Source organism: Amblyomma maculatum, chromosome 6 (assembly GCF_055883805.1).
Source record: "Amblyomma maculatum isolate TAMU_Amacu chromosome 6, ASM5588380v1, whole genome shotgun sequence".
NCBI classification, from domain to species: domain Eukaryota; kingdom Metazoa; phylum Arthropoda; class Arachnida; order Ixodida; family Ixodidae; genus Amblyomma; species Amblyomma maculatum.
In genome coordinates, this window is record NC_139349.1 from 121,115,508 (window position 1) to 121,132,846 (window position 17,339).

Genomic DNA, 17,339 nt, shown 5'->3' on the forward strand with positions numbered 1-17,339 from the left:
ATGGCCTTGTTGTTTTCTGCCTTGGTCTTGGTTGGATCTATGAGAGACTTGAGGATATGCCACGTCCTCGCTGTGCTCAAAGTTCCGCTGAGGGAGTCGCTGAATTGTTGCCAATTTTGCCTTGCCAATTGCGCCGCGTACTCCTCTGCCTTCACTGTGACTTCTGCGATCTTAAGTTTTAGTTTTCTGTTGTATTTTTGTTTCTTCCATCTCTTAGTGAGCCCGCGTCTAGCTTCCCACAGCTTGAGCAGCCTGGCGTCTACCTCGGGTGTCTGCGTCGTTCGCGCGATTTCTTTGGTGTACTTGCGCTGTTTTTCCTTGAGCATGTTTCCCCACTCTTCTATCGATTGGATCCCGTTCTCGGCGAGATTCCCGTCGCATGCCTCTCGAAAAGCGTTCCAATCCGTGATTTTTGCCGATCCCAGCTGGCGCTTTAGTCTGTCTGAGGTTACTTACGTTTTGAGTATGTAGTGGTCACTGCCCAGATTCTCTAACAGGTTCTCCCACACTGCCTGTTCCGTTCCCCGTATGAATGTGAGGTCGGGGCAGGTGTCGGTACTGACGCTGTTTCCGATTCTGGTTGGAGTGTCTGAGTCTGTGAGGAGGTTGCAGTCAGTGTTTTCTGCTGCCTATGCTAGTGCTTTACCTTTTGGGTTAGCTGTTTGGTATCCCCAGCTTTTGTCCATGGCATTGAAGTTTCCTAGTATGATTAGCGTGTTGTATTTTGCGAGTTTGCGTGCGCCATGGAAAAGTTCGTGGAATTTTGCTTTCCTCTGTTTTGGAGGGCTGTATGCATTCACAATGAAGATGCTGCCCCTCTTTCTTTTCTTCTTTGGTATAATTTCTACTATCACGTGTTCTACGTCGGTGTTGGTTATCCTTGCGTGGTTTATGACGATGAGCGCCTTACTGACTAGGGTTGCCGTTCTTCCTTTCTCTTGAGTCTCGTAACACGTATATCCTGTGAGTGTTGGCGTAGTACCCGTTTCTTGAAGCGCTATGATGTCGGGTGGCGTTTGTTGTGTAAGGATGTGTTGTTGGAGTAGGCCCTGCTTCTTGCGGTAGCCTCTGCAGTTCCATTGCCATATGTCTAAGGTTTCTTGCTTGCCTAAGGTTTTGTTGGCCATATTTAAGCTTCAGTGCTGTCTGTGGGCGGGTTGCCGAGGGCTGCCAGCGCAGGGCGGTGGTAGGCTTTTTGTCTAATGTTCTCGGTGCATTTCTGCTTGCGGATGCTACTCCGGAGTTCTGTGACTTGTAGTTGCAGTTGCTGCATCATCCGCTGCATCATTTGCTGCATCATTTGCTGCATCATTTGCTGCATCATTTGCTGCATCATTTGCTGCATTTCTGCCTTAAATTTAGTGAGATCCTCGTTGCCCGTTTGCGACGGGGCTTGGGTTTGGAATGTTTGTGGCTGCGGAGGGCTGTTCGACTTAAGGTCTCGTACTGCCTTCGTGAGCTCTGCTATTTGGCGCTCTAGCTCGCTATGCCTAGCGCACGATAGTTGTAATTCGCGTATAAGCGCTGTTTTCTCCGCGTCCTCCTGTCTAGGTTGTTCACGGTTGCTGTTTGTGTTTGTGGACTGTTTGTTAGTTATCCCTCCCGAGTGCGGAGCAAACCAGGGGTTTTCGGCTCCCCAGCTCACCTTGACGCCGCCGCTCTTTCGGGTTTGCTTCTGCTTCTTCTTGTTCTGCTGCTGCTGGCTTCCTCCCTTGATGGCCGGGGGTGGCAGGGGCGGGAAGGACCGTGACCGGCTCCGTGAGCTGCTCCGTGACGCCCGGGATGTCGAGCGGCTCTGCGAGGTCTCCCCCTCCGAGCTGAACCACCTTGGCTTCTCGCCGCGGTCGTTCCGGCTGCGGCGTCTGCTCTCGCGTCCGCCGCCGTTGTTGCCGCTATTGGCCTTGCCTCGCGGCTCCCTGGCTTTCTTTAGTCGGTCTCGACACTCCCTCGATCCGGTACCGTGGTCGCCTCCGCAGATCAGGCATCTCGGGGTACACTGATGGTCTTTTGGCGGGTTTTGCAGCCCGCACTGTTTGCAAGCCTTGGCGTCCGGTGTGGGGCACACGTCGAAGCGGTGACCTGGTTGGCAGCAAACGTAGCAGATTTGTCTTGTGGGCCGATACGGGTAGCACTTGTACTCGGCTCCGCAGTAGATGGCGTGTTTCGGTGTGATGGGTCCGTCAAAAGTGATGACGGCTGTCTTGGTCTTGCCTAGTCTTCGGGCGCTGTGGATGGTAACACCCTGTGTGCGCGTCCACAAGTCGGCTTTCAGTTCCTCCGGTGTTGCTCCCGGGTCCACTCCGTGTATCACGTCCCGCCGGGTGTCTTCCGGAACGGCCACGTAAGCGTTCACGTCGTATGAGCGTCACTCGATCTTGAGGCTAGTGATGCGTCTCGCGAGCTGGGCGGCCTTCTCGGTTGGCATGCTCACGATTATGATATTGGATCCTGTACGGAGCCTGATGATCAGGTCTCTTCCCTCGAACTTGTTGCATGCCGCGGCTACGGCCCGGGCCACTTGGAATTGCTGGAGCGACTTGACTACAAGTCCCTTCGGTCGCAAAATAGTCTTTAAATCGTCCCTGGGGAGTGGGGGCAGCCTTCGCCTGGGCTGCCGTTACGTTCCTTTCCCGTCTTTTTTCAGCGTGCCGGCAGCTGGCGCGCCAGCTGTCGACGTAGACGCCGGGGATTCCCCTCCGAGGTCACTTTGAGCGGCCGAGGAAATTCCGGCGTTTGCTGCGGCGTTCCGTCCGTTTCTTCTTTGTCGCTTATTTTGGCGTTTGGTCAGGGCGTCATCTTCTTTTTGGATGTCTTGCTGCTCCTGCATGGCAGAGTCCTCGATTCCTCCTACTGCCGATATCTCGGAGTCTTAAATGTCGAAGTAGGCGTCGTCCATCTCTTGTGCGTCTAGCAGATTCTGGGCTATTCTGCTCGTTGATGGTTCAACATTCGGGTATTCTGCGCTGCGGGAGGCGGTTGCAGGCTGAATTGCTGTCGCTGAGCGGGCCTGGCTGTCCGCGAACGCTCGTAGTCGTGCTAAGCCTAAGTAGGCTTAGCGACGAGCGTTTCCCGCCACAAAGTCGCCCGAACCACGTGCGGCTTCAAAGTCCGGTAAAATTGCCAAAAATGGTCCTACCGTCTTGAAACCGGTGTCCGGGTGATCCAGCTTGTGAGTTCTTTCAGATCCAACCAAAAGCTGGTGGCCCACTGGGTCGATAGTCCGTGAGGGTTGAAATCTGCGGAGCCCATGCGACGCACGTCCGCACTCCTCCGCCCTCAAGGAGGCATTTTCTAAGCACAGAGCTGAGGGTCAAGTCAGGCTTGGAAATGACCTGTAAGGAAATAGTTTAAAGGAAGCTAGGAAAGGCATAGTATCTGTCACACAATCTTTGTGGACACCTGAACCATGCAGGGCAGGTAATTTGCAAGCCTGATTTGACTTTCAGCGCTGCATTAGAGAAGCGCGAAAATGACTAATAATAATAATTGGTTCACATAATGTTGAATTTTTGGGATTCTCCTTGCGCTGTTTACCTCGGCTCCGTGTTTTTCGAACTGAGTATGCGGATTTCTGATCCGAGATGGCCTGATTCCACACGAAACGGTCAGTGAAGGTATACGACACCTGTTCGCAACAATTTTCTTTTTGGCTCGCCGTTTGATTCCAAGCTTTTGAAGGATCAGGCATTTGTGACGGACTAAGCCTAATCGACATTCGCAAGGGCTAGCAGTCCACAGCCGAGCGGCGCAACCGCCACAGCGAATCCTGAAGATGTGACCTTTATACGTCCGGCGACCTTCACTTCGAGCCAAACACTGACTACGACCCCACAGCTCAAGCCAAGTTTAAAGGTGTTCTGATTATCCGCCCTTACCAGCGGGGCACGAGCATATGGACGTTGCGCCGTACTTCGCATCCAGCCGAATGCTGACTCCGACGACACATACGGTGCCCTTTGATTATCCGCCATTGCCGACGGTGCACGAAGAAATGAACGCCTCTCTCTCTCTGACTGTCTCTGCAAACCCTCCTGCCCGGGTTAAAACAGCTACAGGATGCAGCATGACATCGGCGTATCGCGATCGTCGAGTGTCCCCGCAACGCCTACACACAGAACGTGTAGGCGTAGGCGTGTAGGCCAAAATCGCCTCCTACGTGCCGCCTGAAAGTTTAGGGTTCACTTATTTATGGACACCAGGTAGAAGCAGCAGTCGGTCAGTTTCTGATCCCTACTCAGAAAGGCGGGAAATAGCGCATCAACGCTCGAGAAGGTAAGTGCGTTGGTTTCGGTCTGTTTCTTACGCAGTGACAGGATGCACTTGACCACCAGTGAGTTTTGAGAGAGATTGATTTGTGTTTACTCTATGAAATATATTGCGCATGGTATTTTTTCTGAAGATTTTCCGAAGTTTGTATTTCTCTTCCCTGAAACCCCCTATATGTCCTAGTCCCCCCAGCCATCTCGAAGCCCTGAATTTTATTCAAGTCACATTTACAAGCAAATATGTAGTGAAACAGCTTTATAAGTTTCTGGATTCGGTTTTCGCGCAGCCGACTAGAAACTAGAAATGACCACCACGCCATAGAGCACTATAATCACGCCGCTGTCGGTTAAAAACAGCACCGAGCACACCTCTAGAGGCGACGGTGGCGCAGATATGTATTTTGTACTTACTCTTGCTTTGGGTTTAGACACAATAGGCTAACCCCCGTTTGGTGATTTCTGCTATTTTAAATTTCCCCCTAATATCTTTTCTTTATTATTGCTTAGAATGGTTGATAATGATGATGTAAGTGCAGTAGTTGCGCTATCAGGAGGGCATTTCTAGAGAGCTGTTGCTATTCATTTCTCCAACTATGACAGATGGCGCCACCATAGCAGCCTCGGCCTGCCCTCAGCCAACCGACGGACGGACAAACCATAGAGTTAATACAAAGAGTCTTTGTATTAACTCTATGGGACAAACCTTTGTCGCGGAAACAAAGCAAGCTGTGATGCGGGTGCGCGTGTGTGTGTGTGCGTGTACTTTTACAAAAGGAACAGCCCTATCACAATCAGCGGGAACTCGTGTTGCTTGCTCTGTCTCATCGCGGACGATTCTCTTGGCCATGTGCGAGCGTACCACCACGTGAGTATCGTTGCAGTGCTCTACAGTCTTATTCTAGAGCACTGGAGCAACATTATTCCATTTTGTACTGTAGTACCGGTGCCATACTTAGAAAAGGGAACATGAGCACGCAAACTTTGTGAGCGCTTTCGCGGCAAACGAACCGGTATGTTCAGTTTTTGGAAACTGCTCCGATCCACTCCCAAAGTGCCTGGCTCCTCATTTTAGCCGAGGTGTTGTTTGAAAACAGTGGTATCAAAGAGTCTGTTTGAAAACATGTTGGCATAATAGCAGACTTAAAATCGCAGCTACTTATTTGCGGTACTGTAGCAATTTGTTTAATGGGAGCCGAACGCTTTCTCTGTACCGCCAGGAAAACTGCCATTGAAAGTAAAGTTGATATGTGCACGTGGGAGTGTGGTTCTCTTCTAGCGGTCTTCAACGGAAGCGCAAAGCGGGCTGTATAAACTGACACGCCTGTCCAAATTTACGGGAGGTGGGTGGCGGAGGATTGTGGGGGTGTTTGCGGCTCGGGGGCCCTTTACGAAACTCGACATAAAAAACAATAATAAATAAATGTGAGAGAAAGCCCGCACCGAACCATAGGTTTTCGCAGGCAAAACCAATTTATGATAAAAGAAAAGAACCAGACTCGCGCCCAGGAAAAAAAGTTTAAGGAAAAATCAATTAGTAGACAAAAAAAGACAAAGATGGCACAGATGACATGTGGGTAGAGAGGCTCCAAAACGTAAGCTTGACATGTGCTCTCGGGTGTTCAGAAAGAGGGAAGGTGGACGGAGGAAGGGAAGACGAGCAGAATAATAAAAACAAAAGGTGGATGGGGTTGCAGAACGCTATTTGAAAAAAAAAAAAAAAAAAAAAAAAAGAAATATGTGGGCGAGAAAGTAAAGCATGAAAATTAAGGGATAGGGACACGGGAAATGATACTTAACCAGTGAAACAAAACAAAACGGAAAGGTACCATCGCAGAAGCAAAAAATGTTAGAGCAAACGGTCTAACAGCTATTAGCAAAAAATATATTAGGAACAAGAATGAAAGTAAAATAAAAAGAATTACTGTGAGTACACATGGGCGGACCGTTAGAAACATCAATGTTCCACGTTTCACTTAGGTCAAGATCGCTCATCCTAAGAGATGCACATCAATGTCTGATCCAATCTGTCCATGTTGTTATTTGGTTATGTGAAAGTTAGTAATATGTCATGTGCCTGATGGCAGTGTCTCCGTCACATTTAATGCCCCTCCCCCCCCCCCCCTTCATTTTGGGCTGCGTGTTAAAACAGATGTTTTAACAGAAGCAAGAGAAAGCATAGCCAGCTGGTGCTAATTGCAGGTAACTCAAATATGATAAGGTGCCGCGCAGCTATCATGGAAAGGGTGAAAGAAGATAGTGGGGTAGGGATTAGGTTGTTTCCTGGAAAGACATTAAAGCGCGTGCTACAGCAAACAAGACAAATTGCCAGAGAAATCTGCAGAGTGTAGCATGGTAATGGCCGCGGCAGGGCTACATGATATTTTGAATGGTGACGAGGCAAAAGTAGTGGAGCGGTTGTTTCAGGGAGCGGAGGATTTGCAGGCAGTATAGCTCCAAAAGTGCAGATAGTGGTGTACACAAAGCCAGAAGTGCTCGGGAGGAACACAGAGCTTGAAATGGAAATAGTCAGGTTTATTCAGCAGATTGAAGAATTGAGCCAAGAGAAGGGTTTCAAGGTAACAGATATCAACAGAGAAGTGCGTAGAGCAGGTCCTGGCAAAGAATTTCAGCGAGATGGAATCTATTTCAGAGAAAGGGTGGGAGCTGAGATTGGCTGCAGCCTGTGCTGTAGCTTTTTTAGGGGGTCTGCGAGAATTCCGAGTACGGTGCTTGACAGTGAGAAAGAAAATATCATACTGGAGAAAAAGTCCAACCGATCAAAAAATGGGTTCGGAAGAAAACTAAGAAAAAGAAATTTAACACTACTGTCCATTACATAACATGCATTACTTTACATGGAAGGTGGCATAAAGAGAGCAAAATGGATAGGAATATGCCCCCTGCACTACCTCTAGGAGTGCCACTTACCGGCGGCTACGGGAAGCACAGGCGGAGCATAGTCCCCAGCTGTCCCATTGCTGCAGCTAAGCGTGGCAGAAATTTGCACATGTGATCTGCCATTTGTGTGGGTGAGTGGTGATTATTGCCTCGGCGACAGCGTCTGAAAATGGATTAAATTGCTCCAAAGTGGACTTCTGTCCAAAGTTGCAGTCGGACTTTCCGAAGTGCGATGACTCAACCCAAGTTCACGTGAAATGCTTGCCGCAGGCAAGCGTCACCAAGGCTGCCTACGCCGTCAAGTTTTTCTTGAGCATTATCCCTTTTTTTCCACTTTAAAATCAATACCCACTCTCGCACTGTGTTTGAAGAAAAACCGGATAAGTCCAGTTTGTTTTCCTGAAGGGCAACATGGTGATGTTTAGCGCTCCCGATCAAGCGGTTGTCAAGTGGTGAGCAGAACATGGCCAGGATTCCGGCTCGTGGCTGCTAGTTCATAAAGTGTACACCACACGCCGCATGAAATTGAGCTTCTTTTCCTCCTCTTACAATTCTCCTTTCCATTTGGGGAGAGAGCTGCCTGTCGTTCTGGCACATTGTTCACTTCGTGCGTCCGCCCCACATGTCCAGCGTCCCTGTTTGCTGTTTTCTGTTTCTTTTTTTCTTTTGTCACCCACTCTTTGTGTGGCTCCCCTACTCACCCCCATCTTTGCTGGCATGCAAGAAAAGGAAAGAAGTCTGGTGCAACGTACACAAACACATGGATAGAAACAACACAGGCGCACACTGCCAACTGTAATGTTGTTGTTGTGCCCTCAGATAACTGCAATATGAAACGGAATGCGAACTTCCTCTTCAACACTTGGGCCACAACTTCCTCTTCTACTCCCAAGGACGTCATACTTGCGCACCTCTTCTTTCCCAAGCAGATGTCTAGCTAACAATAAATGTTTGTGCTAACACTTATTGCTGGCTAGACGTCTGCTTGGGAAAGAAGAGGTGTGAGAGTGTGATACCCTTGGGACTAGAAGAGGAAGTTGTGGCTGAACATTTATTGTTAGCTAGACTATAAAAGACATGGGCTTTTAGAAGACACCGTCTGCATTGCTTGAACCATAAGCAAGAATTTAAAATCTGAGCCCAGACAAACTACGACGGGAACTTCCTGGCCCTCCACACTGACGCAACCCTTTTGCACAAGCCTGTAAATTTCTTCAGTCAAACCACCCGCCAGACTTTCCCTGATCTGAAAATAGTCTTTGGGAACCTCGACGACTGCGAGAAGGTGGTGACGCTTGGGGTTCTGCAGCCTGCAGCTGGTGTCAAGCAGGAGAAAGGACAAAATTGTCCAGTTTGTTTGTTTGTTTGCTTACAACGCAGCCACCTCCTCCTATTTTAATTAAATTTGGCTTTGACCTCAGCTCTTCTCCTTTCTTATCTCTACTGACTACAAACTCTGCTATGGCATTTTCAAGCTTGTGTAAAAGACACGTGAGCGCCAGATGCTTCTCCTGGCGTTTTGAAGACAAGCGCTTTCGTCTAGTTTTTGCTGGAACGAATTGGTGACACGAAGCGAGGGTACATTAGGAACAGTTGATGAAATTTTATCCCAAAAACCGTTGCTCACAGAGTGGTTGCTTAGAGTTCTGCGATTGCATGGACATTTCCTTTTATCGGGGGAAGAGAGAGCCTGATGGTTTTACCGTCACTGCAGTATTCTTTTTTTATGCCTTGCATCACGCTCAAGCTGTCACTATCAGAGAAAATAATTTTGTGTAGAAGCCCTCGAAAATCTTCTATGACCAATTGGCTAAGCTCAACTCGTAGCTTTCCAAATTTTATCTAGTGCTTGTACCATCGCATTGCCTGCAGAATGCAGCTTTCTTTTATCTGTGTGTTTTGACCCTTCCCCGACCTGTTTCCTGCAGTTGCTAAGCAAGCGAAAATTTTCTACCTGGGATGACAGGTTTCTGTTTTGCTCTTCCAGTTGAAGGCACTTTACCTCAAATTTGTGAATGCAGTTATTTAATTCGGAAAGAGACTTTTCCGCAACACCTTGCATTCTGGTTACTTCTTGTAAAGCTTGAATGATGATATTCTTGACTGTCTGGTTATGTAGACTGAGAACAGGGTTCTCCTTATCAAAGGCAGTATTTACACGGTGCGCTTTTTTAAGGAATTCTTCTCTCGCTCTTCCCTTCATTTTTCTGTAATGGCAATCTACTGAGGTGCAAAGGCTTCTGCATTTTGCCCCGACTGAAGCCGCTAAACCTTCTGGTGCAGGTATGCCGTGGGAAACATAGGAGCTTGCTGTCTCAAAATTATTTCTCCAGAAGCATTTTATCACTAAAGATTTTCAAGACTGTTTCATTTGCCAGCTTAAATGCAATGTCGCATTTAGAAACCCCTAAGCGCAAAGCGTTCGAACTTGCTTTGAAGAAACTATTGATTAAGATACTTTTTTAAATGCCAGAATGAATATTATTTCACAAAAAAAAAAACACAGACAAAATGCATGCCAGCAACTTTGAGTGAAAGGCTGAGGACTTGTGAAAACAAAACAGGACATATGCCGACAAATTATGCTATGCATGCAGTCTGTTTCAAGACAAAACATTTGGATGTTTTCCACAGGATAGCCGCATGGAAAGTGCTTGCAAGCTTTCTGCCGTGTCTCAGTAGCCTTCACCCGAAGTAGAAATTCAATGACGACAGTACTGCTAAGATTTGTTTCTTGATTGTGCCATGCGAACGGAAAATTTAGGGTTCGAAAAGTCTGCTTTGTCGCAAAAAATCCAACTCTTTTTGAGGCAATTGCCCTTGTTGAAAATCCATCGAAAGACATACATTTCTAATTTTTAAGTTCACCTTGACGATTCCGCTGGACCGTCGGCTGTTGGCAAGTTTTTTCGGCACGCCATAAAGGAATTCTTCAGAAGCTGCTGCCAGTTGCCGTGTTGACGGCTTACTGGGGTGCCTAAATTCATGCAGACAGGCTGCATTTAGGCTTTTTTTTTCTTTCGGTTCTAGGGTACAGTGCCACTTGGAATACCCTTTCCACTTTATAAGGTACTCCTTGCTCTGAAAAAAAAATGACAAACTATGGCATGGTTTAATGCTTGACGCAAGAAAACAGGCCCACACAGTGTAATGAAAAAGGAGCACGCAAGGCCACCAAATGAAAGCTAGAGCCAGAGAAAGCATTGCTAGATATGCCATCACAAAATTAAAGAGGCCATAAGTTTGAACTTAATTTATGCAAAAGTTAACAAATCCAGATGTTGCAAGATGAATTCCTTATGAAAGGACTGTTTAGTTTTTGAGCGATGAAATGATTTGCCAAAAATGCTTAATTTTGTTATCTGCCTTGCTGAGTTCAGGCTGCACAGCTCGGCAAAAAAAAAAAAAAACGTGTTTTAAGGAATGTTTTCTTTTAGACATCGCTGTAAAGAGTGTGTACGAAACTGCAGGTATTTCTGTAGTCTTTGTGTACATGATTCAAATGGAAAAAAAAAATGGCATATGGCTAAAGTTGTGGTATTCGAAATATCGGAATTTGAAAGTTTTAGGGCTCTCATAGTTTCAAAGTGGAAGCAGCCAAGATTATTTTGATATCAGCAAAGAAGAAAGGGTTTTGCATTATCCTAGATGCTCCCTTTTATACAGATAACAGCACTAGAACCACGGTGTAAGATAGGAGAGGTGTGTTGACGGACGCTGCGGGCGCGGCGAGTTCTCACTCTGTGTTCTCGGTTTACCTGGTAGATGGCGCTGGCGCACTGCGGGCCATGGCTGCAAGCGGCGAGCTAAGAGACGAAGGAGCGGCGCATGTGCAAGTGTTTGAAAAATGCCTATTTTCCATCGGACTGGCCTGCTTATTAAACTTCATTCGTGTAGATAGGCAGAAAAGCAACAGTGCTAATTTAGGAACGGAACATATTTCAATACTTCTGTGTTTTTGGGAAAGTAAAGCGGCTATAAGGCAAGGCACGATAAGTCGCGATGGCTCTGGCCATATAGTAGTGCGAGGTTTGGGATTCCTGCACAGCAACTACGTTAGCGTAGCGGTTGCTAATGTCTCCAAGACGTATTGCAGGTTAGTAGAAAACTCGGAAACAAAGCAACTTGACATTATCATTTACTGCAGCGAGATATCGTTGGTATGCACTTTCCTGGCTTGCTTTTTTTCAGATAAAGAATCAGGGTAATACAGTTCCTTGTTCTTGCTGTTACTATGCAATTTCAGAAGTTGAAACAAAAGAACACAACTTTTATTTGATACACACAGCAGTGGGCTCAGATAAATGGCAAAATTAAGAGTAGTCGAAAGCATAGGGAAATAAAACCAAAGGGATGAAACAGGCATGAGAAATATGTGCAGAACTATGGCAAAACATGAACCACTTTCGTAAAATGTATCATATGCAATATAGAAAAATTCAATAGATAGAAAGGTCTCTCGCTGCATTTTCCATTTTCAGTGTTTGGATGCAATCACCCAATTTATCTCCTAATGCGCTATGAAACATAAAAAGTACCCAAATGTCATTCAATACTGCACACCTGCTCTCCCCGTCAAAATACATATCATATACTTGCATTTGAAATAGTGCTTATCTCTGGCGGCACAATGAGTCATCGCTGCAAAAATTGCCCACACTAGACCAGTTTAGATTGCTTCCTCAGCTCTCTTGTTTTGTTTGCCCTTTCACATGTTTTTTGCTTGCAGTATTGACGCATTCTCATTTAGATATAGTAGTGCAAGATCTGTGCAGTTATGTCAATCTTATGAGTTGTGCAGGAGAACGTGAAATGAACGGTGTCCAAGACCTCATCCAGAGTTTGCTCGTAAGCAAACTTGCTTTCAGAGTGTTTCTGAAAGGAAGTTTCTGTGGCAGAAACGAGATTAAATGTATTGGTAGTGGGATGCAGCAGTTTTCCACGGGTCTTGCAGTTTACAAGGCTGATTCAGGCTTTTCTGAGAGCTGTGTTGGTGCAACAAGCCCCTGCTTGCATTCTGGACATGTCGTGTGCCTCAGAAGTTTTCGGCACAAAAAACCCAGTAACATAGTATATAATACAGTCTTCCACATTTGCAGATTGGTAAACATGATCAAACACATCCTCACATTCTACTTCTGCGTCGACAAGGCCATCAGGGTTTCGCTTCAGCTTCTGAAGTTTACTTTCCTTGTCCGAATCATCTTGAAATGCTGATGTAAAATCTGACAGCGTAAGAAATTGACTCATTTACATTCTGGATCTGGCAGTTACCAAATTTGGGTGGCTTGATCAAGCTGTATATGGACAGCATGTTGTAGAGCTGAAAGAATGTCGGCATCGACGGATGTTCATTCTGACCACCTGCCTGGTGAATTATTCCAAAAAACCTCTCAAGAACATCTTGATTAAACTTTCCAGTGAGCACATATCTAAAACCTCAGACCCCAAGCAGATATTTAGACAGTTCGATTGCGGACAGGATTGTCACACACAAGCCCTCAGCAGTTGACTCTGTCAGAAAGCGCTCGTGGGATATTCTGCCAGCAACAACCTTCCTTTCCCATGTGTTCAGCCAATGCAGGGAGGAAGGACGCTAGCAGCCTCAGATCTTCACCGCCTAGCTTCAAGCCCCCTTTCTAATGACATCGGTTGAGCGCATCAAAGAGGCCATTCAGTTTGAGGGTAAAATCCACAGTGGCTTTCACGTTTCCTTGACCTGACACTCCTCTGCTCGAGTAGTACTCCAGACCTTTAGCAACACTCTTGCTGAATACTTGCGTAGCCAATTTAACCCGCATTTTTTCCGGTTAGATGGGTACATATGAGCAAGCGTCAGCTTTGGACAACCCCTAAGGTAGCCAGGAAGCTTGCTGTCTTCAACGCACAGCTTGTCATTATGCACCCACATTACGCGGCCCATCTTAGTTAACAACACATTCTGTTTCAGCAGGCGGTTTTTCACACATTTCACCAGATGTGGCGCATCAGAAAAAACGTAAACACTGTGCTTATCGTCCAAAGGGTGAATAAATGAGTGTTTTGTACATGTTAGTGAGCCACTTACAGAGAACTGCTTCCTCATGGCTCTGTTAGTTGTTGCCCCATCACAAGCAATGGCGTCAACGAACACTCCCACATCCTCAAGCAACAAAATAGCTTGCAGTACTAGTTGGGCGAGCACTGTCTCTTTTGTATGCCCTTTGCTTGCAAAGACTGCAATCAGCTGAGAGCAGCTGTCACCAAACGCGCGAAATATGAACGCAAGCCCATGGTCTGCAAGTTAGTCCGAAGAGCTTGCCGCTTCACCAAAGTCCGCAAAGCCAGCATACGTCGTTGTCTTAGCATTTACTCTCATCTCCTTCCTAACTTGAATTTCATCAAACACTAAGATGCCATGGCTCTCAGAGCTAGGCGTTGTGGCAATCTCCTTCTTGAAGGCCGCAAAGAAACGAGAATCAAATCTGCATTTGATCCGAACCATTGACAGGTACTTTCATACCGTGGTCACACAAGGCAGTGGCAAGATCTCATTGTCTTTCAGAAATGAATAACCAGATGGACTTCGAATATGCAAAAGCAGGCATATCAAAGTCCAGTGCTCCGTGTACCGCCTGTTCTTTTTGTTTCGGCATCTAGCAGCAGACACTCATTCCTTAATTAATTCCAACTGAGCTGCAGGCAGCTTTAGTGCCTCCAGTTTTTTGTTCAGCCCTTCAGTAGACATGCTTTGCATCTCTGCTTGGGCCTGCTTCAGTTGTCCACTCAGAATCTTTACACATTTCTTTAAGCGTTCCTTCGACCTTTTCAGTACATTCCTTGCTCTACGGAAAGCAAGCATACCGTCTTGATTTGGCACAGATGTGAAGTGAAAACGCTTGATTGGTCTGGTTCCATTTTTGGTGTCAGTCACCCTCTTCTGACGAAGACGAAGCATGTCAGAAAGACTTGAGCACCATTTGCATGTGCTGTTGTTTATAGGAACAAGAAGGGGGCACTTTTTGTGTCGCCATCGGTTGCAAGCATCGACAGATGCACTTTCTGGATGCGCCAGTGGATAAACACTAGTCTTTGGTCCTCCGCCACAGATAGACATTTCATCCAGGCTTTGCAGAAACATCTTGACATCTTCAATTGAACCAATGTCGTCACTGATGTGAAACTCCTGAGTGGATAAGCACCTTCCCATCACAACCACAGACACCTGCATGCGCTGGTCAATGTCAACAATCTTTGTGGTGACCAAGTGGCTTTTTTTTTGCAGTGATAGCGCTTGTCGTCATTTCATGCACCTTTGGGCTTGTGCTCCACTGCATTTCCTTAAAAGCTACGTTGTGTACACCGTCCATGTCTCGCCTGTGATAGCCCCACGATATCGACGGAAGAATCGAGGGTGCTGACAGCTCAAACAAGTTGAAAACTTGTTCCCGGGGCCGTTCGGCTGGCTGTGTGACTTTCGTGGCATCAACCTTTACAGGAGCAGCATCGGAGATTTCACAGTATGAACGTCCTAAACGATCACGGTCACCCTCATTCAAATCGCCTGCCTCTTGAGCACTCTCGGCCTCATGAGTGCGATGAATGCGCCTTTTGTTAGGAACGTTGACGAGCTGCCTGGCCGCTGGTCTTTTGCGCTGTTTGGTTAGCTTCGATAAGTGCGCTGGACAATCTGGAAAAATCGATGGCACGGCGTCTTCAGCCAAACATGCTCTACCTGCAGTACTTGCCAGGATGTTGCCGTTGTATTCAACAGTCCAGGTTTTCGAGACAAAACGAGGCCCGAAATGTCTCTCACAGACATGATCCGACGGTTGAAGAATCCGATCCTTCCGCGGAATGGCGTGTCTCCACAGTTTCAGGCGGGCGTCGTCTTTCGACGCCGAAAATAGCGAAAACTTTTGCTGGCATGACTTGTAGCCGGTGCTACAACACGGTACAAAGCACTTTCTTCCCATTGTCGGAAGACACGCTCGCCGAACAATGGTAAATATGACACCACGACGCAGCACTGCCAGCAAAAAATGTGAGAAAGAGCTGTGGGAGGCCCAGCGGGCCCGCACTATGATGGCCCGCAGCGTGCAACTGCCATCTGTCGGGAAGCGCGCGAACCGCGAGCGTCTACTCCGCACGCCCTTTCTGAAGGGAGAGTGGCGCGTTCAGGCACCTCCCCTATCTTACTACATGACTAGAACATACCAGGGTGTCCAAGCTAACTTTAGCCAAGCGTTAAAAAATTAAACATTTGAGATAGGCCAGAGAAACCGCTTGTATATCTGGCGCACCACAGGAAATATTTTATTTTGCAATTAACTAATTAGTATTCAAGATAACTTTTTTTTTTTAGGATTGCCTTTAGACAATGTGATTTGCAAATCGCAAAGTTGGAGAACACCTTCCGAAACACCCATTTCATATATTTCAGATTAAAAAAAGCCTTGTGTGTATCGTTTTTCCAAGCTCTAAAGAAAGCCCGCGAAATACCAAAAAAATATCACGTGACTTACGCAACTGAAACCTGGGTTGAGAGCGGCACAATTGTGGCTCGCGAATGCGATAGTCATGTGATAATTTTTGTATTTCGCGGGTTTTTTTCAGAGCTTGGAAAAACAATACACATGAGGCTTTTTTTTATCAGAAGTAAATGAAATGTGGGTTTTGGAAGGTGCTCTTCATCTTTGCAAAATCATTTATTGTCTAAAAGCAATATTTTATAAATTTGAAAAACTATCTTAATTGCTAATTAGTTAATTGCAAAATAAATTTTATGTGGTGCATCAAATAGCTGGTAGCTGTATACAAGCGGTTTCTCTGGCCTATCCCCTTCAGGCGCAAATTAAGAAAAACATGAGGAAAATTGTGATTGCTTCAAATATTGTCTCTTGCAGGGACCCAACAAAATTTTTCTCCAATGTGTACATTTGTACACATGGTGCCTCAAGACCTCAAAGATTGTTGATGACCACTTTAAGGGTCGGTGTTGGTACGCGGAAACGCGGTGGGCACAGTCAAGCTTCAGAATTCCTTATGTGCGCACAGGACAAAGGTTCAGGTCGACAGTGAGGTATTCACGCAATGCTTGGTGGACAGCATCTACGGAGGCTAGTGGAATGACAGGCAAACAATGTCTAGCGACTGATGTGTCGAGGTTGCACCAACAAAGCCCGCGCACCTGCTTAGAGGGGGTCGTTTCAGCAATAAAGCAAAAGTGAAGGCCTCTGACAGTCACTTATCGTATACAGCGAAACGACAACACCAAATTAGTTTTGTCAACCGTAGCATTGGGGTGACCAGGTGCACAGTGCCAAAGCGACACGAGGTTAAAAGGGTCAAGCATTTGGTTGTTTGACGCCTCTCTCTGTAAGAGAGGGGCCGGCATACAAGCTAAGTTTGTCGGGCTGAGATCCGGATCCGGCACGCTAATATGGTCGTTGGGGTCACTGCCATTTGTATGCTTTAGCTTTTGTTGCTCTTTGCTTGAACATATGTCCCAGGGAGTTGACAACTCTAAAAAAGTCAGGAGGGGGTGGTAAGCAGCAAGCAGCTAATCAGTGTGATGCTTGCTGCAATTTGCTATTATGAAAATGTGGGCTGGACCCCGACGAATTAAAACTGAGCCCCAGGGCCCAGTCGAGGGGTCTGTGCTATGGCATAACTCGTCATCTTCGGCTAGTCTGAGCTAGCCAGGTCCATGTGTAACCCAACCTTATATTGTAAAGTATATTTTTTTTGCATAAACTTTAATCATCTCTTTGTTTACTTCATCAAGTGCTATTACAGTCTTTGGCATCACCGTCTTGAACAAGACCTGAAATTTACTACCACCTACACAAGGAACAGCTAGTTTCGTGCAATTCCAATGCCTCTCAACTTTGCTACCTAGATGGCAGCTACTTTTTGGCGTGAAATTTATAGTAGCAGTCCTTTGCAGAACTTAGGCAGAGGAAAACTGCACATTTGCGACAGCAAACACGAGCCTTCAAAACTCAGCCTGTGTTTCGACACTTTTGTGGGAAGTTGGTGTTTATGTGAAGAGGCTGGTGGCTGTTGCCATCAAACCTTGTGGAGTTTGTCGGTATAGGCACCCTGACATGCAACATTGGAACAGGTTTTGGAGAGCTGACGCTTGGTCTTCCCCTTCTGTTTGGCCAAACTCTGCTGCTTGCAATCAAGCTCCAT

General features: G+C 46.6%; 2 pseudogenes; both read right to left on the minus strand.

Moving 5' to 3' along the window:
* Positions 1 to 1,129: 1,129 nt before the first annotated feature.
* Positions 1,130 to 7,870, minus strand: LOC146186675 (uncharacterized; annotated as a pseudogene).
* A 6,100-nt stretch (positions 7,871 to 13,970) lies between these two features.
* On the minus strand, positions 13,971 to 15,118 carry LOC146186676 (uncharacterized; annotated as a pseudogene).
* Positions 15,119 to 17,339: the final 2,221 nt, after the last annotated feature.